Genomic DNA, 26,759 nt, shown 5'->3' on the forward strand with positions numbered 1-26,759 from the left:
GCATTAGAGGCATGAAACATAAAGTCTTATAGTGTTCGTTGTAGGTGAACTTGACATTTAATATTTAGCATATTGAAATATTTATTTTAAATGCTAGGGAAACCACTGAAAAATATTTTAAGAGAATAAGGAAAAAAGTCAAAAGAACAGTTTAATAAAAAAATAAGAAAGAGCAGAAAAGACGATACAAGAAAATAGAACAAATACAATAAACAGAAAACATTTACAAAGATGATTGATAGATGGTAATACAATTTTGTTGATGATTGCCATAAATTGGAAATACTTTCAACACACCAGTTAAAAGACAGAGAATACCAGGTTGACGTAAAACAAGACTCAATCATATGCACTCTATAAAATTTCTACTTTAAATAAAAAGACTCAGGATAAAATTAAAAGTGGAAGAAAGGAATACCACATTAACATTAATCCAAAGAAAGTTGGGATAGATACATTCCAGTAAGTGGACTTCACAGGGAGCTTTATCAATGATCCAGAACAGCATTACATTAGGGTTAAAAGAGTCAGTGCTATAAGAAGTCATAATAATCGTAACAGATGTATTACTACATGAGAAAAAAAATGAAAGACCTGAAGTGAGAAACAGTCAAATTCACTATCATATTTGTGGTTCTCAATACTGCTCTCTCTGTGATTGATAGAATAAGCAGGCAGAAAATAATTAAAGAGAGACGACCTGACCAGCTATCAATTGACATGATCTAATAGAACTTCTTAGAACATTCTATCCAACTATGATAGAATATGCATAGAATACTTACTAAAGCAAACTATGTTCTGGGCCATAAAAACAGCATAACAAATTTAAAGGAATAGAAATCATACAAAGTATATTCTGAGGCTATAATAAAATTAAACTAGAAATTTTAAAAATAGATTAAAATATATTTGAAAATCATATTATACTTTTCTAAGTAATTCTTATGAAATAAAAAAGTCTTAAGAAATTCTTATGAAATAAAAAAGATAAATTATAGAATATTTATAAGTAAATAGAAATAAAAATACAAGTTTGGCTTGGCAATACACTGAAAATAGTATTTAGAGAAAAACTTATAGTCTTAAAAAAAGTTTGAGTGGGGGGCACTAAAGAAGAATGGAATTACCTTAGGTTAAGTAGAGGGAAGTGAAGGGAAGGGAGAGGAGGTGATGTTGGGATAGGAAAGATAGTAGAACAAAATAGACATTGTTACTTTGTGTAAATACATGACTGCATGACCAATATGATTCTACTACATGTACACTCAGAAAAATGAGAAATTATATTTCATCTATGTGTGATATATCAAAGTATGTAAATGCATTCTACAGTCACTTATAGCTAATTAAATTAAATTTAAAAATTAAAAAAAAAGTTTGAGAAAGAAAAAAGATATGAAAATAATGTTTTCCTCTTAGGAAATTAGATTGAGAACAAATTAAGCCTATAGAAAACAAAATTTTAGACAGATAAACAAATTAAGCAATTTAAACTAAATAAAAAAATCAAACCATGTTAAAAAAGAAAATATTTCAGCAGAAACCAAAAAAAAAAAAAAAATGAAATCGGGAAAACAATAGTAAAAAATCCACAACAAAAAAGCTAGTTCTAAAATACTTAATAAACCTGATCAACTTTTTGCCTAACTAAGGAAAACAATGTAGAAGGCATTGATTATTAATGTGAGAATTGAAAGAGATGATAAAGACTATCGATTCCCAAGTCCAGTGGTCAAAGGAGTATTACAAACAAGTTTGTGTCACAATTTTGGTGCCTTGATTAGCAGATGTCAGTTTCCTAGAAGAGACTAACTATCAAACCTAACTTAAAGGGAAATAGAAAACCTCCATAGTCTTATATCTTTCATTTTATTATATTAGTAGTTAAAACACTAAAACCAAAATAAATACAACACAGATGCCTGGAGCTTCTCTCGTATGAATGCTTCAAGACATTTAAGAAAGGAATACTATGACCAAATCCTCTCCATCTTTTTGAAAAAAAGTTGAAGAGGGGAGCACACTACCCAACACATTTTATAATCTGCATTATCCTACTATCAAAACCAGATAAACACATTACAAGAATAGAAAATGATAAGCCAATATTTTTCAGTTTTTAATGGAAACCACTACAAAATCATTAGTGAAATGTTAGCATATCTAATCCACCAATGTATAAAAAGAATTATGTACCAAAACCAAGTAGGAATAATCCCAGGTATTCAAGGTTGGTTCAACATTTGAGAATCAGTTAACATTATCTACCTCACTAGCAAGATAAATAAGAAAAATCATATGATCATCTTGATGGATGCGGTATCAACATTTCATGAAATCCAGCAGTAATTCATGATAAAAATTCTCAGGAAATACCAATGGAGGGGATCTTTTTCAATTCATTTAATGAAATATACCAAAAAAAAAACCTTAAAACAAGAATAAAACTTGTATTAACAAACTGGATAAACCCACCCTAAAATCAAGAACAAGACAGAGACGGTTTCTCGCACCACTTCATTCAGCATCTTACTGGAGATTTTAGCTAGTCCAAAGAACAACAAAGGGAAATAAGAAATCTACAATGTAGAAGGAATAAATAAAATGCCTTTGTTTGTCTAGGTATAACATTCCAAAGATTTAACAAAGATTTAAGTGCTTTAGATACCAGGAGAGCAATATCCAAGATAGGAGGTAAAAATACAAAAGTCAAGTAGTTTCCTTTATAAAAGCAAGAAAATTTGAATTTGGAATATGAAAATGAAATACCATGCCCAATCCATTAAGATCAAGAAAAGCTAAGAGATAGTTAGATGATTACCTAAGAAACATTACAAAATAAGTACAAGATTACTGTGTAAAACTTACAAAACTTTGGTGAAAGAAATAAAACACTAATTATAAAAATAAGTTTATTAACAATAAAGTGTACTATAATAATCAATATGAGTTAACAGTTTTAAAAACACTATGCACTGGCATTGAACCACCAAGAGGCAGATGATGGGAGCCAAATTTCTCAATGACAGAGAGTCACCCTGCCAATAAACAACTGGAGAAAGATAGAATAAACCATGTGGTGCTGGATTAAATTTAAATAAATCAGCATAAACTCAGTGTTTGTTTAATATAGACACAAACAAATAGATGTTATAGAAATGGTTATGGATATGTATACATGGATTAGAATATGTATTTACATGGATTAGAATGCATGGATATATTTCATAGTGCTACCTGCTAAGAGCAATGATAGCCAAATAACAATGAACAAGATTGGCTCTTGGATCTTGGTGTCCAGTGCTATTCTCTAATAAAAGGAACCCAGGCTCCTTAGAGCAATGCCTGATTCTAAGACATCAGAAGGAAATATACAAGACTGGAGAGTCCTATAGGGCCAGAAAGTAAGGAAGTACTCCAACAGGACAACGGGAAGTCCACAGGACATGGGAGCCTACTGAAACACTTTATTGGCAAGCCTCAAATAATTTGAGCAAGAAAATAAGTGGCATGTTGTTGAAACATAATTTATGGAATAATACTCATGAGTGTATACTCATTATAAGTCAGTGGGGGAGAGACAAATATCTAATTTGGAAGTGTAAACCAATGTTCCATTATGTGTGGCCACTTAAGAAGGCAGATACTGATTGATTTAGTCCGCTTTTTCACTGCTATGATTAAAGGCATGACAAAAACAATTTGAGAAGAGGAAATGTTTTTTGAGGGACTCATGGTTTCAGAGGTCTCAGTCCATAGACAGCTGGCTTCATTTTTTGGCACTCCAGGTGAGTCGGAACATCATGGAGGAAAGGTATAGTGGAGGAAATCAGGTGAGGACATGTCTACCAAGAAGAAGAGAGATACTCCACTAGCCAGATATATGCCCCAAAGGCACACCCCAATGCCCACCTCCTCCAGCAGCACACCACCTGCCTTCTGTTACCACTCAGTTAATCCCTATCAGGGCATTAATTCACCGATCACGTCAAAGCTCTCATAATCCCATCATTTCACCTCTTAATGCTTCTTGTATTGTCTCACATATGAGCTTTTGGGAAACATCTAATCTCTAAACCATAACAAAGTGTCTAAGAATTGCATAACAAAGAAGTCATAACATCTTTATGGAATTTTTTAAAGTTTTTTTAAAAGAGGTTGTAGAAAAACAAATTGAAAAGAAAGAAAAGACAAAGGAATATATAGCACAGCAATCCTCAATTTAAACTTATACACAAAATATTTAAAGGTCTTGTTAAAATGCAGATTCCAATGAAATGAGCCTGGTGCAGAGCCCGAGACTGCATTTCTAACAAGCTCCCAGGTGATGTGGACGCGGCTGGGTCCAAATCCACACTTTAAATAGCAAGAATAGAGGAAATGGTTAGAAACCTCAAAGTCAGTGGCTTCAAATGGTGCCCAAATAGCTGAGTTGAAATCTTTTCCAGAATTCCTCTTCCTGTTTGGTTTGGGGTTATGGTTTCTCACAGGAGATATGATCTGGAAAGCAGCGTCAAGAACTAGCCATGTTCATGCTGAGAGGGTCACCTAAAGCCACACCTCATGGCTGGCTGCTATATCTCATGCGGATGGCTGCAGATGCCCTGATTTTCCTGGTGGATGAGAGGTGACAGGTCTGCATCTTCTCACCACCTATCGGGTCTCTTCATTTGGTATCTCCAATCATGAACCAGGTCCGGGGGTGGTTATGTGCTGACAGATGCCTGTATCATGACCCACATGGTAAAAGCTGCTGGTGAGAAGGCAGTGAGTGACCAAGGTGGGTTCCAGCTTGTCCACCTGGTTGCAAATTTCCCTTCCTTTGTGTTCCTCTCTTTTTCCTGACTGGAGGCTCAGTGTCAGAGGCAGGGTAAACATACTTGCACAGAATGCTCCCCACTCCCAGAGTCATGTAGGCTCTAAGCCCTATCTTAGTTATTTAGGGGATTGAATTTTCAGGTCGATTTCTCACTGACATACATTGGGGATGGTAGGAAGAAACATGATATGCTTATTTTGGGGAGGTTCTAATTATCGGGATGAGAACATGACTACTTATAAAAGACTCTTAATTAGAAAGCATAATATGAATACATAATAATGGCTATACTAACATTAGTATTTAGGACTCTTCGTTGTAGATAAAACTAATAGGTTGATACCATTTGAAAGAAGAGTTTGCTGACTTCCAACCACAAATCTTAACAAATAACATATTCTAGTATTTTAGGGAACCAAGAGAAATCAACAAAAATGGTCACGACTTCCCCCATCGGGGAAACAAAGATGAGTGATTATGTAAAGGTAATTCATTAAAGGGGCAGCCAAGCAGCTAACAAGAATTTAAACCATACTCAGACTCACTATGAAGTAAGTTAAGATCCACAGTAACACTGAGATTGTCCCTAAAACCAGCTATGGGCAAAACCTTGTTAGTGGCTTTCTATTTGCTTGTTTTTCAGGACTGTAGAAAACGGTAGTTCATGGCACACAAGTGGAAGTACAAGTTGTTTTATTCCTTCGAGATAGAAACCTGACTAGTACTTGAGGACATTAAGTGGCATGTACTGTGCTGCAGCAATCCTACTCTGAGGAGAAGGAGGAAGGGAAATGTGTTTGGTGTTGTAGAGAAAAAATTAAGAGTCTGATCAATTCAAATACCTGTTGTCTGAGGCTCAAGTGAAATAAAAAGAGAGAAAGAAGAAAGAGAGAGAGCTGTAGAAGATTTTAAAGACTTTTTCCAAGAAACCTGAAGGAAGAACCACAGAGTTTTTGTTTTGTTTTATTTAGTTTTTTTTGTTTTCATTATTTCTCAATGTTTTCCATGCATCTCACCCATCCCAAATCTACTCTGAAAAACATTTTGTGAATGAGCTTCATTGAGTCTTTCCACAGCAGTCAATTTAACTTCTTAAAAACAGCCACCCACTTTATTTTATGCTCACATTTAATAAAACAAATAATCATTCTGAAGCAGATGAATACTAAATGAAGGAATAGTTAAATAAATGCCAATAACAAGTACAACAAACATGGAAAGATTGGAAATGAGCACAACAATTTCTTGGTATGAACCTTAGTCCATTTTGTTGCTTTAATTAAATGCTAGAGACTGGACCATTTATAAAGAATAGAGGTTTATTAGACTCATGGTTCTGGAGGCTGGGAAGTTCCAGAGAACGGTGCTGGCATCTGTTCACCATCTGGTGAGGGCCTACTTGCTGTAATACAACATGGTGGAGGGCACCACATGGAGTCACAGAGCCAAACTGGCTTCTATAACAGAGCCACTCTTTAGGCAACCCACTAATCCATTAACCCATAGGGCAGAGCCTAATCACCTAATCGCTTCTTAGAGGTGCCACCTGGTCTCCACTCAGTCACACACAATGGGATTAAATTTCAACATGAATTTCAGTGGGGACATTCAAACCAACGCAGTACTTACCCCCTCAGCTGCAACCAGCATCAGAGCAGGGGAATACATTAAGGGAACCCGCTCAGCAGTAGGCAGCAAGCCAGGCAGCTCTCCGTTTTCACAGGGGCAGGGTGGGCTGTCTGATGGTATTCTGAGAAGCAGGTGATACTGTATTAGAAATAAATAAAAGCAAGGCATCCTGGAGATTACTGTTGCAGATGAGGCTGAATTCAAAATTAAAAAAAAAAAAAAGAGAGAAAACTGGTGAGCCTGGGCCGGCGCGGGGCCTTGTGGGAGGGCTTAAGGAAGTAAAATGGTGGACCTGGCGAAGGAAGAAAAGCCTGCCATTGCTCCGCCCGTCTTTGTGTTTCAGAAGGATAAAGGACAAAAGAGGTCAGCTGGAGGCTCCAGTCCTGAAGCAGGAGAAGATTCTGACCGAGAAGATGGAAACTACTGCCTTCCTGTCAAGCCAGAAAGAACGTCCTCTTTAACCCAGTTCCCACCTTCACAGTCAGTGTCAAAACACAATGTTTTTATGCCATCAACCTTCTGCGAGTCCTCTGCAGGCAATTCTGACTCAGACCCAGAGGAAAAGAGCAGCGGGTTCCGGCTGAAGCCACCGACACTGATCCATGGCCAGGCAGCCAGTGCAGGTTTGCCAAGCCAGAAGCCCAAGGAACAGCAGCGCAGTGTTCTCCGCCCAGCTGTATTGCAAGCCCCACAGCCAAAAGCACTGTCGCAATCCATCCCTAGCAGTGGCACCAATGGAGTCAGCATCCCAGCAGACTGCATGGGGGCAGCAACATCATTATCACCAGAAAACCCTGCACGGAGAAGTCCTTCTGAATCTGCTGACGAGGCACATGCACTTGAGGAGAAAGAGCCCCAGAAAAATGAGTCTAGCAATACTTCTGAGGAGGAAAACTGTGAGAAGAAAGATCAAGTTGCACAGCAATCCTTTGTATTTGGGCAGAACTTGAGGGACAGAGTTAAGCTGGTGAATGAGAATACCGATGTAGCTGGCTTGGAGAGTGCCGGACAGCCCAGCTCAGACACGCCAGCTGCCACCAACTACTTTCTCCAGTATATCAGTTCCAGTTTAGAGAACACAGCCAACAGTGCCGACGCCTCCAGCAACAAGTTCGTCTTTGGCCAGAACATGAGCCAGCGTGTTTTGAGTTTCCCCAAGTTAAACGAGGTCAGCTCAGATGCCAGCAGGGAAAACGCAGTCTGGATCTGAGTCGTCTTCCCAGGAGGCCACCCCTGAGAAAGAGTCCCTGGTCGAGTCAGGGGCTGCCTACACCAAGGCCACAGCGCGGAAGTGTTTGTTGGAGAAAGTGGAAGTGATCACTGGGGAGGAGGCAGAAAGCAACGTGCTACAGACCCAGTGCAAGCTGTTTGTCTTTGACAAGACCTCACAGTCCTGGGTGGAGCGAGGCCGGGGGCTGCTCAGGCTCAACGACATGGCATCTACCGACGATGGGACACTGCAGTCCCGACTTGTGATGCGGACCCAGGGCAGCCTGAGGCTGATCCTCAACACCAAGCTGTGGGCCCAGATGCAGATGGACAAGGCCAGCGAGAAGAGCATCCGCATCACCGCCATGGATACTGAGGACCAGGGTGTGAAGGTCTTCCTGATCTCAGCCAGCTCCAAGGACACAGGCCAGCTGTACGCTGCCCTGCACCACCGCATCCTGGCCCTTCGCAGCCGTGTGGAGCAGGAACAAGAGGCCAAGATGCCCGCCCCTGAGCCTGGGGCCGCCCCATCCCACGAGGAGGACGACAGCGATGATGATGTGCTGGCTCCCTCGGGGGCTGCCGGGGCCTGCGCAGGTGAGGAAGGTGACGGGCAGACGCCTGGGAGCACATAGCAGCCAGCGCACAGGAGGCTGCTGCTTGGTCATCTGTCTGCTGCCCGCCCCCTCCCCGCAGGCAGCGGCACCATGGGCGGAGCCACACCCACCGGGTTGACCACAGTCTGGATCTGCATCCGTTGGAAAGCAGACTCACTCGGGAGCTGCCTGGATGTGGTTTGGGACATGAGACCTCATCATATTGATGAGCAAAAAAAAAGAACGTTCCTCCCTGCCCCTCCTCTGAATGGCACATTAAGACTTGTCACAGCTTCTCACTGGGACTGGGAGACCTGGTTTCTTCACCCTGCGTGTTGCAGCCTCTGGGTGCAGCAAGGGCCTCTGGCCCCCCTGCCACCGCACCCTCCCTCCTGCATGGGTGGCACCTGCCTGGAGCCAGCACAGGGCCTGGGTGCTCTGTGTGGCTCTTTATCTCCCACATTCTGATTTGATGGTTTATATTTTACAATTTTTTTTTTTTTAATTTCCAAAGGCTCTGTTTTCAGTTCTGGGATTGAGTTGCTCTCTTGCGCTGAGCAGGCACAGCTCCTTGAGGGCTTGTTCTTGTGGTCCTGGCCTCTGAGCCGGGGTCAGTAGGCCCCCACTCTGCCCACCTGGGTTCCTGTAAGCTGAGTCACGGGGCGGTGGGGTGTCTGCTTCCATCTGGCCTAGGTCTGGAGATTCCTATCTAAAAAAAGGCCACGGAGCCTGGGAGGGGCCCCAGGGACCCCTAGTAGCCTCTTCCCCGTCCACATCATGTGATCCATCTGTCCTCGGGCACCTGGCGCCAGCCTGCTTCCTGCTGTGGGCCATTCCTTGCACAGCCCTGGACATCATACCCTCACAACGGGCTGGGACCTCTGGGAGAGGCAGCGGGGCCCTAGCTAGCCATGGGGACCAGGTACCAGACAGTACGCTGTCCCCGTGCACACAGCATACAGGAGTAGGTGCCTGGGTACCACCCGTAGGGCAGCCCATAGAGGAGGTGAATCTTGTGCACAAGGCTCCTCAGGACTTTAGGGGAAATCCCCCAGCCCTGCCCCCCCCCAGCGCCCCGGGGGTGAAGAGGAGGCCTCGATTTGCAGCTGTGCCACCCACACCTCCAGGGGCAGCCAGAAGCCCCAGGGCCAGGGTGGCTCCATGAGTCTGCACTGCCCAGCCCCCTGCAAGCCTGAGCCAGGGGAGACACCAGAGGCCTGCCCAGGAGATCCGGTCACACTTCTCTGCTTTACGCCTTAGCCAACTAGTGACAAGGAAAACCAGACAATGCCCATGTGTTTTGGAACATTTATGTAAGATTGTCATATGAAATGTATTTGGGAACTACATTAAAACTTTTAACTAAAAAAAAAAAAAAAATTTAAAAAAAAGTGAGCTTATTTAAAGACAAAATAATCACATAGATAAAAGTCGACATGGTAAATGTAATGGCTAACTTTCAGGGTCCAGCGGGAACTACCCATCATGGACTTAACATCATTTCTAAACTCGTCTGTGGGAATGTGTATCTGTTGGCAGTGCTGGAATTGAACCCAGGGCCTCATGCATGCCGGGCAAGTGCTCCACCACTGAGCTGCATCCAGAGCCCTGTGAGAGCATTGCTGAATGAAGCTAGCATCTGAGTCACAGTCTCAGTCTCGGTAAAGCCAGTGCCCTGCTGCTCCCAGCATGGGGAGGCATCATTCAGTCTCGATAAAACAAAAGGAGAAAACATGCATTCTCCCTTTTTCTTTGGCCTGACCACATAGTTTGAGACCTTCATCTTCAGTCCTCAGACTAAGATCATACCAGGTTGGCTCTCCTGTTTCCAGGTCTCCAGACTAGAATAGAATTCCATCACTGGCTGGAGCCTCCAGCTTGCAGAGAGCAGATTGAGGGGCTTCTCGGCGTCCATAATATCGTGAGCCAACTCCTTATATTCAGTCGATGGAGAAGATAGATTACATGGCCCCTGCAGAAGAGGGGAGAGGTAAAACTCCGAGTCCCTGAATGCCTGTTTTCTGTTCCCCCAAATTCTAGCCAAGTTCAGGGAACGATGAGAGGAAGCCTGGGCCAGAAAGTTCAGATACATTTTATCTTGAAGGGCCCTGGCTTTCTCCTAAGCACACAGGGAACTAGGACAGGTTACTAGGACAGGTTAGTCTTATTCGTAGAAAGCTACTTTATTGTGTCTACACCAGGAGAGATGTTCCTTGGGATTCAGGCAAACTAAGCAAACTAATACTCGATGATGTCACTGCTTCTTGCTTCTGCAGACTAACATATAAAACTTCTCTCTAAATGGGGAGGGGCAGGGAACTCAGGGCACTGTGGAAGCACATGGGTCACCTGTCTAGCTGGCCGCCACTGGACTAAACGCCATGAGGGAGAGGAAGCCCTGCCTGACAATATACCTTGAGGGACAGAAGTGCTACTTGTCATCTTGTTGCCACTGAACTCTTCTTGGAGCAGTCACTGATCTCTTGAAGCTTTTCCCAATAAACCATGTGTCTCCTATGCTGTCTCTGGGTACTTTCTTTGGCCATTCTGCAACCTACACTACTGGGTTATGTACAATATATATATATATATATATATAGATAGATAGATAGATAGATAGATAGATATGGATATAGATATATATAGATAGATAGATATAAAGAAGAGATATTAGATCTATTGCTTTTCTTTGTTCTTTCTGAAGAACCATAACTGATACACTAAATTACTATAAAAAATCTCATCAAAATGTTAAGTATTTATTTATTCTCTATGAGTTTGAACCCTTGGATTTGATCTTATAGATCAAAAACAGTCAAAAAGCAGCAATTTCATGTAGTTCAACCAGGCACCGTAGTGTTTTCATCTTGGTATCAATCATCTGGTACAAATAGAATATTAATGATTTAGAAGTACAAGCAGGATTTGAAGACACAAAGTCCTAGAGAAATGGAAAGGGACATATTTAGTTAGGTGAGTTGTGGCACATTGCATAAGGTATCAAATTTTTGAAAATATTTTTAGTTTTCTTTAGTCCATAAATAAACTTTCCGTGTTCATGAAATATCGTGTTTATATGCAAGGTACATTGTGTTTCAAAAATTATGTGTCACAACTTCTCCTACATAAATTTGATGGAGTCATTTTAACTGTCTTCTGACGGGAGAATTTCAGAGAAGGCCGAGATCATCAGCAATTATTCCAAATAATCTGTTTGCTTTGCTGATATTTTTGTTTTGTTTTGTTTCGTTTAGTTAGTGTGAAATTTGTTTTACTTTTCTGTTAGGATCATGAGCTATATAATTCTACCTAATTTCCATCTTCCATTTTTGGATAATTTTTTTTAGAGCTTTATAGTTATTCATACTTGGTGGGTTCATCCATCCGTGGAAATCGGTTGAAGTTCACGTTCCCCCTTTCCCTCCCCCTGCCCCCTTCTCTTTCCTCTACCATACCAGACCTCCTTTCAATGGTCTATTAATTTGTATTTGTTGGGTAATGTTTTAAACTGGGGATGAACTTTCTTGATTTAATATGGGAGTATTTTGTATTTCAGTTATGACTTCTTCCCTGGGAACTCATGCAAATGTTCATACAGCCTTCTCCAGGTCTTTATTTATTTATTTGCAGTTACTGGTAAAGGCTTTACCACTGAGCCACATCCCCATCCTTCAACCTTCCATTTTTTTTTAACTTGCCTTTATCCATTTTTCTGTAGGAATCTCTCTGATCTTCCCTCTGTGTTCCAAATGCGTCCTCTCTTCATCCCAGGGCTGTTAGAGACTTTCATCTAGCCTTTGGAGGTTCCTAGTGGTCCTTTCCCCATGTCTCCCTTTCATCTCATCTAGTTTGTTAACTCACAGATTTCAGGTTTCTGCTTCTGTTGACAGAGGCCCTGGCTTTTCTTGTATCCTGTTGAAGATACTAATAGCATTCACTTCTATAGCATTGTTAACATAATTGTTTTCTTCTGGTTTCCATATTAAACTATTTCCTTTGGTCTTTCCATTATCGGAGTCTTCAGCACGATGCTTTGCTTATTTTCTTACCTAACAACATTTTATTTATTTATTTATTTATTTATTTATTTATTCATTCATTCATTCATTCATTCATTCATTCATTCCAATCAGTTACACATGACAGCAGAATGCTCTTAGACTCATGTACACAAATGGAGCAGAAGTTTCCACTTCTCTGGTTGTGCCTTACGTAGAGTCCCACCATTCTTGCAATCGTACATGTACCTAGGGTAATGATGTCCGTCTCATTTCCACCGTCTTCCACCAACTATTTTACAACCTCTTTGTAGGCCCCCAGTGAGATCTTTTGTCTACCAGCCTTGAATGAATTAACTTCTATCCATGCACAGTCCCCAGATCTGGTTAGTGGATTGTTCCTGTCTCAATTCTCATATTCTTCTGGATTCTCCTTCTCTGATCGCTCTAGGGACAGCAGGGGGATTTTAGAAACACTGGCTGAGATCAGAACATCAAAAAGCCTTCTATTTTGCATAGGGTCCTTCTCATCTCCTAACCCACAGCCTTGCTCACACTGGGATTAGAATAAGGAAATTATTTCATAACTCCCAGAACATTATACATTGCTTTCAAAAACCTTCCTCCACTCTTTTTCACCTTTCCTCCCCCCCCTTTTTTTTGTATAAAAAATATGCATCCCTAGATTTAAACTCTCCGTGTTAGTGCCCCATGGTGACCCAACCACTCCATTGCTATCACTGAAGTATGGTTTTCATTTCTTTTTTTTTTTAATTTTTTTTTTAATTTGGCACTGGGGGTTGAACCCAGGGGTACTTTAGCCCTGAGCTACAGTCCCAACTTTTAAAAGAAATTTTTTTTTTAAATTTGGGACAGGGTTTCACTAAGTTACTTAGAGCCTTTCTAATTTGAACTTGCAATCCTCCTGCCTCAACCTCCCAAGTAGCAAGGATTAGAGGTGTGTGCCACCATGCCTGGCTTATTCTCTTTTACCACTAGAAAGTTACTGAGGGGATTAGAAATGACCACAGGCCTCTTGACAAGAAAATCAACACACACTGTGGGAAGACATCTGACTATGGTATTGATAAAGACTCAGACTTTCTGAGGAAGAGCCCCGCGAGAGCCCTGTAGGCCTCCTTTCCCACTCCCAGATGGGCAGGCCGGCTCTGGTGCAGGATGCTTAGCCTGAGTGGCTGAGCAAGTAATGTTTTTGGAAGGAGTTATCCCACATGCTTTGCCGTGATTGGAATATCACCCAGATACTGGCAACAGAATTGTACACTGTCTTTTTACATCTAGTTGTGGGTTTGGAGATGCTGTATGAGCCAAAGTCATTGAAAAGATTTTCACTTCTTTTGATTTAACTCATGCAAATTTTATTATAAACTGCAAACTCCCTACTTTTATCCTTTTTTAACTTTATAACGTTTAAAACTCTAATATTCCCCACATCATCTCTGCCTTCATTTTAGTCTTTCCTCTTAAATACCCTTTCCTTTCTGCTAATTCTGGAACTGATCTTTCTTTTAATCCCATGCCTTGTCACATCACATCCGAGGTCTTCCTAATTCAGTTGCAATTTGGTTTTGCCTGTTTCCACCTAATAAAACATTCAGAGTTTTCCCCTCTTCTGCTGGCCTTTTCCTTTCCAGTTTCACATCGTGGCAAATTAATTACACAATCCATACTGAATATTGAATAGTGCTGCCTGTGCCTCCGCAGCAGGTAGTGGCAGCTTGGGATGTTATGCTTCCGACCCCGTCCACTCAGTCACATCTTCAGCCCTTCCAATTAATTATTTAGAAGACTTCATATCTTTTCTCGCTGGGAGAACCAAGTTGGAGCAAAAATGGTGTCAGTGCTTTGGAATACTCATGTGACATAAATCACTATTTATCTGGGGCCACTGGTCATTTGTGAACCTGTTCATCTATGCTATCTGTGCTGACTTTGAAAGAGCCATCATGATTTTTTTCCCAGTTTTCATGATTAGATCACATCATGAAAATCCTTTTTCACTTACACTTATATTTTGAACTTTAGTCTACATATAAAGAGGCACAGAAAAGTCTAAAATATGAGTAAGAAAGATTAAAAAAATAAAAAGACAATGTCTTGTGAATTTTTAAGATAGCCACTAGCCACCCCTCTCATGCTAGAAGTTTGGTTATGTTCCTCTCTTAGAGGTACTCCTGCTGTTCTTTACTTCTTGACAAATTACGAGTTGTCATCCTATTGTAAATAACAGTTGGGGGAATATTTAATGAAAAATCTCATGGGCCGAGCAAAGCATCACATTATTAATTTGTCAGAAATGCTATTACTTAGACAACCAATCTAAAATTTGTAGCTTTTATTTCACAGTATTAGAGCGACTCACACCGAGAAGCACTGAGCAATATCAGAAAAGGTACTGGGAAAACTCCACCAAAGTAAATTTTTTTGTATGACCAATTATATTTCAATTTATTTTTTTTGATAATAAGAAAGCAGTAAAGATTAAAAATGCAAAAAATACTTTTGAAAGGAATTTTCAGTTAGAAATCCAAATCTCTCATTCATGTTTCTGATTTTAGTTCATTCAGTCATATAAAACTGTGGTACTTAACCTGCAAAAAAAAAAAAAAATAGCAAAGAGATTTCAGTATGGTTCTGGTTATCCCACTTCCATAAAATCAAATATGTCTATACAACCAGAGATATGAAAAATTGTGCTCTAGATGTGTAATATGATTTGTAATGTCTTCTGCTGTCATATATAACAAATTAGAATAAAAAATCAAATATGTTTATTTTCTATAAAGTGTATTTTTAGGCAAAAAAAGAAAAAAAAAACATGCTTAAACTTAACAGAAAGATATGACTAGATAGGAATTAAATTTGCCAAAAAAGAATGATCTAGGATTTTTAATATATCAAGTGGTGCTTGCATTTCAAAACATCTTGTTTACTATAAACATAAACATTTTCAATTAAAATTAAATAAATATATTTAAAATTTAAAAAATTAACAAGTATATTTCTTAATTTCAATAAAAATTACTTTCTTTCTTTATGTTCATCAAACATTTATGGGTGGTTCTGCTAGATGTTCTTTTGCATCAAGGCACACATCCAGGAAGCCACGAACCTGACCCTTTCCAATAAATGAACTGACTCTTTTCCATGAGAGCTCAGTAAGAAAGGCAAAGGGAAGAGTAAAATAGAACTTCTCAGCTCTTCTCAGGATACCAAAACATCCGTGGCATACAGAGTCAGGAAGACATAAAGCCATGAGAATTATCAGTCTTGCCTTATATTGTATTCAATATTTATAACACACCATCAGAGTGTAAAGATTCCTATGGATATTTAATCTTTGCTTTTTATGGACTGGGATAAATATATATTCTCTTATAAAAAGGCAGTTGGAAACAACATCTACATCTTGATTGTGACAGCATGACATGCATTGGGAGAAGTTTTCTGTACTTTGTTTACGACTTGCTTGTGACTCATAAACTATTTCAAACAAACATAAAATCTACTCAAAAGTATAATCATGTACCACTCCATGATGTTTTGGGCAAGGACGGACCACACATGTGATGGTGGTTCTACAAGATCTTATCTCCTGGAGATATCATAGCCATCTTGCTAGTGTCTGTACACTCTCTGACATTTATAAGATGACATGGACTAATGGTGCATTTCTAGATGTCATGGCCTTCCTTAAGCAGAGCATGATTGTGCTAGTAACTTTCCTCATAAGCCTTTCAATATGTGACCATTTGTAATTTTAATAGTGACGATTAACTATCTCAAGGTAGGTAAACTAGAGTCAAAGTAGATCCTCTCAAAAAAGTTTGGAAAAGGGCAGTCTAGTTTTACATGGATTAAACAAACAGAATTACATTGAACATTGGTAAATTCAGAAAGCAGGATAACCTGTCTTTTACTTTTTTTTTAATTTTATTTTTTTAGACTATAAAAACTTCCTCTTTAATCAAGGTTTTTAACATTGAACAGATTTCTCAAATAAAATGGAAAATTTTCAATACATTGAAACATAAATCCATAAGTCACCATACATACAACACCCAGCAGGAAAAAACTAAAACGGCAAGTTCACACAATCCCTGTAACAGCCGTGGTCTGATTCTTAGATGCTCCCTCCATCTGCCAAGTGTGTTCTGCTGGATACAGAGCACACTGTGGCTTCTGGGGACCAACCCAGCTAAGGCTGTGGTCCACAGAGCACTCATCTGGCAGGGCAGCAGTGGCTCTATTCCACAAGCAAAGTAGTTACCAGCACATTCAAACAGTGGATTGAATATCCTTTAAATATCAAAGTGGAAAACAAGAAGGCAACATAATCACATTATCAGAAAGATGTCAGAAAGTAAGGACAGCTGGGTAAAGCTCAAGGCTGCAAAGTGGCTCGCCAGCTTCATTTCTTTGGCTTCTTGGGTAGTGGCCGAGGGAACAGCAAGATGTGAGGTTCTGGTTCATGGATCATATAATGAACCCATCCCTGACTCTGCAGAACTCCAAGATTCCTCCATTCAGATTCAGACATCAAATGGGTTTTAGGGACCAGTTTGGCTATGTCCTTGGGCAACATGACATGCAGGTACTCGAATTCCTGGTCGCCGTATTTGTCCGAATAGTAAATTTGTTTGTGCGACTTGATCGCTCTGCCTGTGGGCCTCCAACACGGCGCCGCCAACCTCTAAACAACTCCCAGCAGCACGCGCCACCTGTCTTTTACTTTAATGTTTAATTAAAAGCTACCATTTCAAAACTAATGATCTTTACATGAAATTCTACAAAGTTAAAAGGGAGAACTGTCAAACAATACATAAAACACATATTGTAAGATACCTTTTTTTATATTGTATCTAATACTTTATAATATCCTTTTCATGTGAGAGAAGAGAAAAAGAAATTAAAAATTATATGGCTGGAGCAAAAAAAAACAGTAATAATAATGGCACCTTCTCTTATCATTTTTTTCCTTTTTATTGTTCAATGTGGACTTTTACTCTACATCCTCTCTGAAGAAAAGCTAAGTTAAAGTGAAGTAAGCTTTGACTGTTTTCTATTCTTTCTGAGGTTGTTCTGCATTTTGTAACTTTGTAGCAATTATAAACACCAGTACCACTTTGACAAAATACCCCCAAATAAGGATTTTACTTGAAGAAGGACAGTTTTATGCCGGATGAGGGATCACTGTTTTTTTTTTTAATATGGAAATTGAACCCTGAGAAGCTTTGACACTGAGTTACACCCCCAGTTTTTATTTTTTATTTTGAGACAGGGCCTCACTAAGTTGCTGAGGGCCTAAGTTACTGAGGCTGGCCTCAAACTTGCAACCCTCCAGCCTCAGTCTCCTGTGTCATGGGGATCACAGGTGTGCATGACCACACCCAGCAAACGGCCCCTTTTAATTGAGATGCTTACTATCGTGTCCTATAGTGAAAGAAACTCACCCCCCCCCACACACACACACAAAATAAGTCAAAACACTGTGGCTGTATTTGCTTCTATATTTAATAAATTGGTTTACTCTTTTTCCTTTTAGAAACTTTACATCTAAGTTTATCATAGGTCAAATGAAATGTTCACTCTGGACTTTTACTAAAAATATTTTTTACATAAAAAGTTTAAACACGTATAAACAAAGGTCTATAATGTAATGTCAATAAGTTATTCAAAAAATATTTTGATAAAAAAACTTTTACTCCAAATCAATAATTCATCAAAATGGATCAGATGGAGCAATTGTGTATGTATATCCTCCAAGAAGAGTAGAAACATAAACTTCTTAACCCTTTAATATAAAGAGGCTAAGTAGGAAAAATAAGGGGCTGGGGATGTGGCTCAAGCGGTAGCACGCTCGCCTGGCATGTGTGCGGCCCGGGTTCGATCCTCAGCACCACATACAAACAAAGATGTTGTGTCCACCAAAAACTAAAAAATAAATATTAAAAAATTCTCTCTCTCTCTCTCTCTCTCTCTCTCTCTCTCTCTCTCTCTCTCTTAAAAAAAAGGAAAAATAAAATAAAGATAATGGAAGACCTTCTCTTTCAGCTCTGACCACTGAAGACCTTGATGGTCATCACTTCTATTCTTACAGCAAAAAAGGCTGAGACAATTGAAGAGCGACTATCTTTCTAGGATCCTTCAGAGAACTCTGAGCAAACTTCCACCCCAAATTTGTACACACAGCCAAATGCAGAGAGCTCCAACTCAGACTTGGCTTTCTTAAATGGAGGCCACTGGAGCCATAAACGGGGGGTGGGGGGGTGGGGGGGTGGGGTGCACATGAATCAAGGCTTTGACAAATGGCGGAAGGCTTCACTCCTGAGAGTGCAGAAGCCCACGGTGGTAGTCCCAGGGCCTCCTCGGATTCCCCAGCTCACTCTCCCAAAGGGGAGACAAACTTGATCAGAGACTCGTCCTATTAGGGAGCAAAAGACATTTCTCCCACTCACCTCCCTCTGGTCTTCCTGCCTCATGATACAGGGAGAAAAACAGCCAAGAAATAGATTTGAAGGTCATGGTTCTGGGACACAAGCCCTTCAAAGACTGAGATAGACCCCTAAGACTTGGAACACTGTCCCCTGCATCCTGCCACCATAAATAAATGCAGACGATCCAGACTTTTGATGATTCAAAGTTTTTTTTATCTTTAAGATAGTACAGGAATGATCCACAACCAGGGAAAAGCCATACTTTGGGTTTTGAAATTAAATCCTGGGTAGGTAGAAGTCCATTTATTAATAGATATATGTATGTAATTTATGTCTGCTAAAAAATTAGTGAATTTTTTACTCTGTTAGTAAATTAAAGAAAAGAGAAAGCAGGAAGAAAATGAGAAGGGAAAGAAGAGCTCTTGCAAATCACAGTCAGAGTGGTAGAATTTTATTTCTGTAAGTCTGCGCAAATTACAAATCTCCCCCAAATAAAGCTGCAGAAAAAGACAGTGAATGGGGAAAAAAGAACTGGCAGGGGGGTCAGGGCAGGGAGATGAGTGGGGGAGAGGAAGGGGACTGATGGGGAGGGGAGGGACAGTGGGATGGAACTGACCAAGTTAGGCTCTGTGCACGTGTGCGTCTGCCCCAGTGCGTTTCATCTTTAGGAATGTCTATAAAGCACTAATTTTAAAAAACTACAAATCAATAGAAGGATGATCCACAGAGCAGAGGAAGGACAACAGGGGAGGGAGAACGTGAAGGGGTTGAAGTGGAGCCGTCTATATCCCATGCAGGCATGGTCACGTCAAAATGAACCACGATATTAGGCGTGACTGTAATTTTCTAATAAAAACATTAAAAAGAAAGTGAAAAACAAGATTAGAAAATTACAGGATCAATACACCATTTGAACATATAAATAGATGACCCAGAAAAAGAAAACAGAGGTGGAAGAGAGAACAGAGAAAATAGAAGTTAAATAATGAATAGAAAATTATAATAATTTAGAGATATTTCCTAGAAATGAAAGACATCTGTTCTTTGGTTGAAAAAAAATCATAAAGTTTTTGAAAAACAAATACACCAAGAAATATTATCATGAACCTTTCAACACTAGGAAAAGAGAACTGCCTAAAAATTCTGAAAAGGACAAAGGCAGGTTACATGGACGAGATTTGTGGTGGGCATTACTCTGTGTGTGTGTGTGTGTGTGTGTGTGTGTGTGTGTGTGTGTGTGTGAATGCACACGGATACCAGGGGACCCACCCTGCTCCCAGCACATCAGCACTGCATAGGACATTGAACAAGTTTAATTAAAGAGCTAAAGGTAGCAGGAAAAAAATTGCAACGGTATAAGAAATTTTTAATATTTTTGCAATGAAAACTTGATATCAAGACATAAAGCCAGCACATACTAAGACTTTACTACCAGAAAAAAATATGCAGCAAAAGGAAATTAACAAGATGCAGTTGTTCATATTTCAATTTGAGAGAAAAAAAATTCTTAAAAATCCAATAATATTCATATCAATCTAACGCTAAGAAAGTAAGTTCTTGTACGTCTACTAGGTAGAAAATGTATTGGTACAATGCAATTTGACACTCTATATTAGAAACCTTGTGGCATAAAACCACTGTTAATTTTTTGTTTATGGTTCTGGGGATCGAACCCAGGGCCTCACATGTGCTAAGCCTGTCCGTACTCTAGCTCTGAGCTATATTCCCAACTCTATCTTGTATAGATTGTGATGGACTCTAAATTGTGTCCCCCTAAAACACAGAGGTTGAATTGCCAGAGTGAGTGTCTTGGAGACAGGACCCTTAAGAGTTAACTGAGGTAGAACTAGGTCATGGGGCGGCTAACCTCCAGAAAGGAGAGGAGGACACGGCCTGCTCACACAGATCACAGCCACCTGCTGCCCAGAGAGAAACCTCACCCACAGGCCTCAGGGAAACTCCCCTGACCACCCTTGACCTGTGACCTCCAGACCTGTGAGAAAATGAGTGTCCCCTGTTGAGTGGCGGCCTGCCGTGTTTTGTAGGGCGGCCCTGGCCAGCCAAGAGAGCTTTGCTCCTTCGATGGCTGTTGTTCTTCTCCATCCACCTCGCCGTTTCAGAGGTGCTCCCGTCAAGTCTTCAGGGACGGGGTTGCCTCCCCACCTGGTTCGGCCTGCTGTGAACCACCCCTAGGTCTTCTGAGGGCTAGTCGGAGTTCACCCGGGAAGCGGAGCCCACGGGACACAGTGGATAGACGAGGCATGGGCAGGTGGTCACGGAGGCCACGTCTGACAACCTGCCCACAGCCAGCTGCAGGCTCGGGACAGCCGGTGCTCTAAGTCAGTGGAGAACAGAGGACCAGGAGTTCTGCATCCAAGGACGGAGACAGATGTCCCAGCTCAGAGAGAGGACTTGCCTGCCCCCTCCTCTCTGTTCTGTCCAGAAGGCTTGGACGATGCCCACCCTCATTGAGGGTTTTGTTTTTATTTGGTCCACTAGATGACAACTCTCGTATTGAACAAAAGCGCCATCGCGGGCACACTCAGAATCATGTTTTACCTGCCATCAGGGCTTTCCTGAACCCAGTCCCCTTGACACACAGAATGCAGTCTCACCTGCTGGGGTTGAGGTGATTTTTGCAGATAATATTTCTAAGGTACCTGGCACAGGATCTAGACCAAAATATGTGCTCAGTGAATAGTGGTTGTGATATTGTGACTCTTACAAATCATTCCCCGTGTAGATTGAAGCCGGTGACCATAGCTCCTCTTGGGTTCCAGTGTGCTGAAATGAACCCGGATACCTTTGTATTCAAGGGCACAAAGCCACTGACCTCTGGAATCCCCAGGGGAGTTCAGAAGCATGTGAGGAGAGTACCATGACCCAAAGAAAACAGAGTCTAACAGGAGTTAGAACCTGGAAAAACTGAGTGAAATTCAAATACAGTTACAGAAGGGATGTGGGCAGTGTGCCTGGCATTTCCACATGTAACTAATACGGGGAAAGTCCTTGCTCAGACACTGTGGCCAGCCCTGCACTGCTGCTACCCCTGGTCTCACTCCAGCTTTGTCCATGCTGCAAGGTCAGCATGCAAGTGCTCAGTGCTCCATGGACACCACACTGCCCCCAACTCACTACAGCAAGAACCCCAGAGACCTTCCTTCTGCCTCCTCCTCCCTGTCCAGGCCTGGTCTGCAGTCGGCCTGCTCCGGCCCTGCTGGTGACCAGAGCTGTTGCTCAAGAGGGAAGCCAGTCTTTGTTGTCACCCTCCAGGACCAGTGGCGGCCAGCGCTCTCACTCCCGGCACCTCCCTTCCTTCCAGAGAACATGGTTATCTGTTTATTTTGCACTTTGTATTTTCATTTTATTATTCAAGGGAACAGCACCCTTTCATCATCCCCAGACCCAGCAAATTAATAAGACACACAGAGAGTCACGAAGCATCTCTACTTGGCCCACTCCCTTTACCAACTATGGCCACATGTTTTATGCCTTGGATCCTCTGACTTCCTACAAAGAGCATTTTCCTTAGATGACATGTGAAGAAAGAGTAGAAAAACCAGAACCCACCAGAATGCCCTGCTCAGCGAGGCCTCTGTATGGCCAAGGACCTCCCTGCTCCTCAGGAGGGAGACGGTGTCATGGGTTGGCCTGATTGTTTTCTCTGTGCAGAGTGGGAACCGCTGGTCTTGTCTTCCCATTCAGCTGCTCTTTTCTACCACATTTGCCACCCTCCAATTGCATTACCAGTTTGGATGTTTTATAGCACGGCAGGGATCCTTCCCTCTTCCAGGCTGGGTGGTTTTGCCCTTCTTGTGTGACACTCTTGAGTTCCCAGAATTGGGTTGGGGTGATTTCCTATAATTCTATTACAGTAAAGCGAATGTTTCAAAAGTCTCTGTGTCCAGTAGATTTCCTTGTTTATGGAATGGGACTATGTTTCTGGGGCCTGCATACAGACCACAGGGAGAAGCTGGCAGGCTGGGGTATGTTTCAAAGTGTACTTGAAACCACCAGGTAAAGACACTGTGGGTTTGGGTTTCTTTTTTTTCCCAGTTTGTCAACATTACCTGAAAATATAGTAGAGAATGTTATTTTCCATTAAAACAAACATGAATACACAATGGAATCAAAATCAAAACTCAAGAGGACTTTTAAAATAGAGTCATGATTGTTAACAAATGTCATTTGTGGTTGGCTAAATACTTCTGATCATTTTGATAAAAACAGCGTTGGAAATTAGCCCTTATTAAGAAATAAAATCACAAATTTTCTGCCCTCAGATTCCCGGGTCCAGATTCAACCATTTGTCTTTAAGGGGGACTGGAGGGGAAAGTTCAGGAAGCGATTGCGCTATCGAGGCATCACAGATGAACAAAGTTGTTTCCTCACGTTGTTGATTTAAGCCTGGGAGTGGATTTTTGTTTCGCTTTCATCAATAGTGCCTCAGGGCAGAATTCAAATGAATGTTGAGAAAATGCTTAATTATTTCTCTCTTTGGTTCTCACACTTACTCGGCCAAAATCAAACAGCATTTGTAAAGCCTTTATGTATTCTGCTCTGATTGAGGTGTGTTGTTTTTGTGATAAGCATTAAATAGCATAATTTGTAAGTTGTCTGTAAATAAACAGTTGAAGAAAGAAAAATCATGAATTCATTTCCAATTAGACCAGAAATGACTCACAGAAGAGGTGAAGACGACAAGGTTGACCTTGAAACAGAATGACATGTGAAAGACACCAGTGAGAGACAGCACCAGGAGATGGTGGAGGAAGCCGGCAGGGGGTGGGGGGCGTATTGCGGGTGCAGAAGGGGTGACAGGAAGATGGGCCCACCCTGCGGGAGGAGGAAGAGAACCAACTTTGGCTGCAGCCCTGCTGCCCCGGGTCTTCCTGCAGTGCTGTGGGTCTGCTCTGGAGAGGGTGCTCTTCCCATCAGGACCGCGAGGTCCAGAGCTGCTCAGCAGAACTCAGGCTGCGTGGGCCGTGGTGGGGAAGGGTGCACTCTGAGGAAGGAAGTCCTTCTGGTTGTCCTCGTGATGAGTGGTTCTGGGACGCAGGTCCCATAAGCTCCGCCAGCTTCCTCCTGGGAATCGCCAGCGAGGCCCTGTGGACTCTTGGTTTGGTGCCCTCTGCTGCTCTTGGTCTGACCCTCATTCCCCAGCAGCCTGTCCACCAGAGAGGCAGGTGCCTTCTCTCCACAGGGGCCCTTTCCCACAGGGTCCCTGATGGGTGATTGTGAGTTGCATGATGCACCTGTGAGTCTCAACATTCTAGGATAAAAAAATGTGTTCATGGGTGAAGTGAATTATCGAATTAAATTTTAGCTTTCAGCCCACAAAGTAATATGAGTTAAAGATATTTCTAAAACTTTAAAAATAACAGGAATAAGAATAAATAAATTAATAACCCAGACCAGGGATATAATTTTAATATCATACTGTCTAGCTGCTTAAGGCTGATAAATACCAGTATTCCCACTTAGAGAAACTATGGAATATCACTGGTTATGAATATAAATGTTAAGATATGGGGATAAAATCACTAAAATTTTGATGCCTCTTCCCCTGTCAAGTCAGTGTATCAGAACTTGGCCATAGAAAGTCATGCCAGATGCCACTTCCTGAGAGAGGCCTTCCCCAGCTGCCCTGGAGGGCAGTTTGGAGACACCATGCTGCTGGATCCCCTCAGCAGAATGGCAGTGCTTAGCGTGGATCAACTCACTGGTGTAATCATCTAAAGGTCATACAAACTAAGTGGCTTTATTAGCATCGGGAATTTGCAGATAAGGAAACTGAGAAACCCAAAGAGAAGTGAGTACCTTCAAGTCAGCTGCCAGCCACACAGTACAAGAGGCCCCACAGGTGCCTGGTGTCAAAGCCCCAGAGATCCTGACCTGCCTTCTCCTGGTCTAACCCCTCTCACCCCTAAAGCTTCCCTTACCAGCCCTCCAGGCCCTCTCTCGCCCTGTCCACCCCTGCCCTGCTGTTCTTCCTTCACTGTGGCCCCAGGTCCTGCAAGAGAGGGAACACGCACTGAGTGGAGGTGCCAAGAGGGTTTAAGAAGGGACTTTTGGAGAGCTGTAGACAAAGTCCAGGAAACCTGGGGGATTGTGAGGGACTCACAGTGGGAGGCCTGGCCACCATCAGACCTGAGGGCCCCAGGGAGGAAAAGGGGCTTCAGGACCCTAGGAGGGGAAGGAGGAACTGCCCCCACGCTCTCCTCCCCCAGATCTGCCAGCGACTGTCTGTTGTGATTTCCCTGCTCAGTCAGCAAGAGGGTCAGCAGGAGGGTCAGCAAACAGTGAAGCCAAAATGTTTTTATCCAGAAGGAGAGTTCTCTCCCGCACAACGTTAACATTTAGCCTGTTCTTTCTACCAGTTTTAATTAGCCCTTTGTTACCCAATTCCCTTGGTGTCCTCCCTGAATCCCAAGTTCCCCATGCAGCAAGGGTATTTTTTTGAGACATCAAACACACATGACAATGGCTTCAAGCCGATGACATTGCAGAGGACAGAGACACTGAATCCACAATGAGACATTCCATGTTCCTGAGCGAACAGATAGTCTTCTCTGCATTGCTCACTCTGGAGATCGGAGAACATACATATCAAACAGAAAACACCTCTTCCTTTGAGTATAATCTAAACTCTGCCTTGCTGGATCAATGTTTCCAGTGGCACAAATCATCCTCAAGCATGAAGAATAATTACTGGCTCAGAAAGGATGAGGCAGCTACTGGGAAGAGCATGGGGATTTCCGCATGCACACTCTCTCCACCCATTTTGACCTTGTGACACGTGTTCAGGGACCACTTTCATTTGGGTTTGCAGTTGACAAGTTCTCATCACAAAGCTACCTCTGAACAGTCCAAGCCTTTTTAAATATATCTTGCATAAGATCCAAGTGTTAGGCCATCGTAGTGACCATCAAGGCTTACCATTTTGGTGAACCACGTCATGGAATGGCTTCAGTGACAGGGACAAACCAACCAGAATAAACCAGAGCCCCTGACTCTGTCATTTAAACGCTTTCTCCTTGGTCACTGATGGTTGCTTAAGACTGAGTGTAGTTTGCTTGCTCGCAGAGGGTTTTAAGAAAGTGTGCAATTGGCTTTTGTATGTGAAAAGAAAACCCCTAACAGGCTCTCCATCAAAAGCAGCCTTGAGGGGAAAAGATTTCCTATTTTTCTTTCAAAAGTTAATGGACAGAAGTTTGAGATCCCTACAGAACGTACCTAGTTCTCTGGCATCCAGAACTCTCAGAGGGATGCACCTGGGGAAACCCTGATCCCTGACTACAAGACTTTTAACTCATGAAAGATGGAGACACAGAGGTCTCCAGACCCTCACCAGCTTCCGCACGGCTAGCTCAGCTCTGCGGATCTGGAGTTTCGCTGTGTGAGTTGGCTTTTGCAGTATCCCTTGCTCTGCTGAATCTGCTTCTCACCGCAGCTGTCCTTTCCTGCCTTCTAGGTCATGGCTTCGGTGCCTCCAAGATGTCGCGTGCCCAGACGTTTCCCAGCTATGCTCCTGAACAGAGCGAGGAGACCCAGCAGCCCTTGTCGCGGTCCAGCAGCTACGGCTTCAGCTACAGCGCCAGCCTCATCCAATGACACCCAGTGGCCACGGTGACAGTCTGCCCTGGACCTGCCTGAGGGTCACTGCGCCCTCCGCCTCCTGGAAGACCACCTGCAGAACCAATTGACGAGGGCCAGGTCTCACCCAATCCCATGGGAAGGTTAAAAACTGGAGTTCGCTTCCTTGATTCAGCGGTTAAGTCCTTTATTTATTGAATTTCTATGGGGGAATCTGTGTTTTACAAAAATAGAATCCAAATCGTATGAAGAGTCATTTAAGCAAAATTCTTTGGGTCTGACAGTAGCAGAAGCCTGGTCCCTGGGGGACAGCACCCGCACTGGGCTGTGCCTGGGAACGGGCCCCTCCAGTGCCTGATTCAGTCCTCCTGTCTGAGCACAGGGTCTGTCCTTGGACATAGCCATGACCCACTCCGAGCTCTGTGGCAGGGACAAATCCAGTGAGCTCCAC

The 26,759-nt window shown here is 42.1% G+C and overlaps 2 pseudogenes; one reads left to right on the top strand and one right to left on the bottom strand.

Annotated features, from left to right (window-relative positions):
* Window positions 1–6,734: 6,734 nt before the first annotated feature.
* On the top strand, window positions 6,735–8,555 carry LOC144364804 (ran-binding protein 3 pseudogene; annotated as a pseudogene).
* Window positions 8,556–15,816: 7,261 nt separating this feature from the next.
* LOC144369502 (cyclin-dependent kinases regulatory subunit 1 pseudogene) lies at window positions 15,817–25,672 on the bottom strand (annotated as a pseudogene).
* Window positions 25,673–26,759: the final 1,087 nt, after the last annotated feature.

This window comes from Ictidomys tridecemlineatus, chromosome 12 (assembly GCF_052094955.1).
Source record: "Ictidomys tridecemlineatus isolate mIctTri1 chromosome 12, mIctTri1.hap1, whole genome shotgun sequence".
Classification (NCBI taxonomy): domain Eukaryota; kingdom Metazoa; phylum Chordata; class Mammalia; order Rodentia; family Sciuridae; genus Ictidomys; species Ictidomys tridecemlineatus.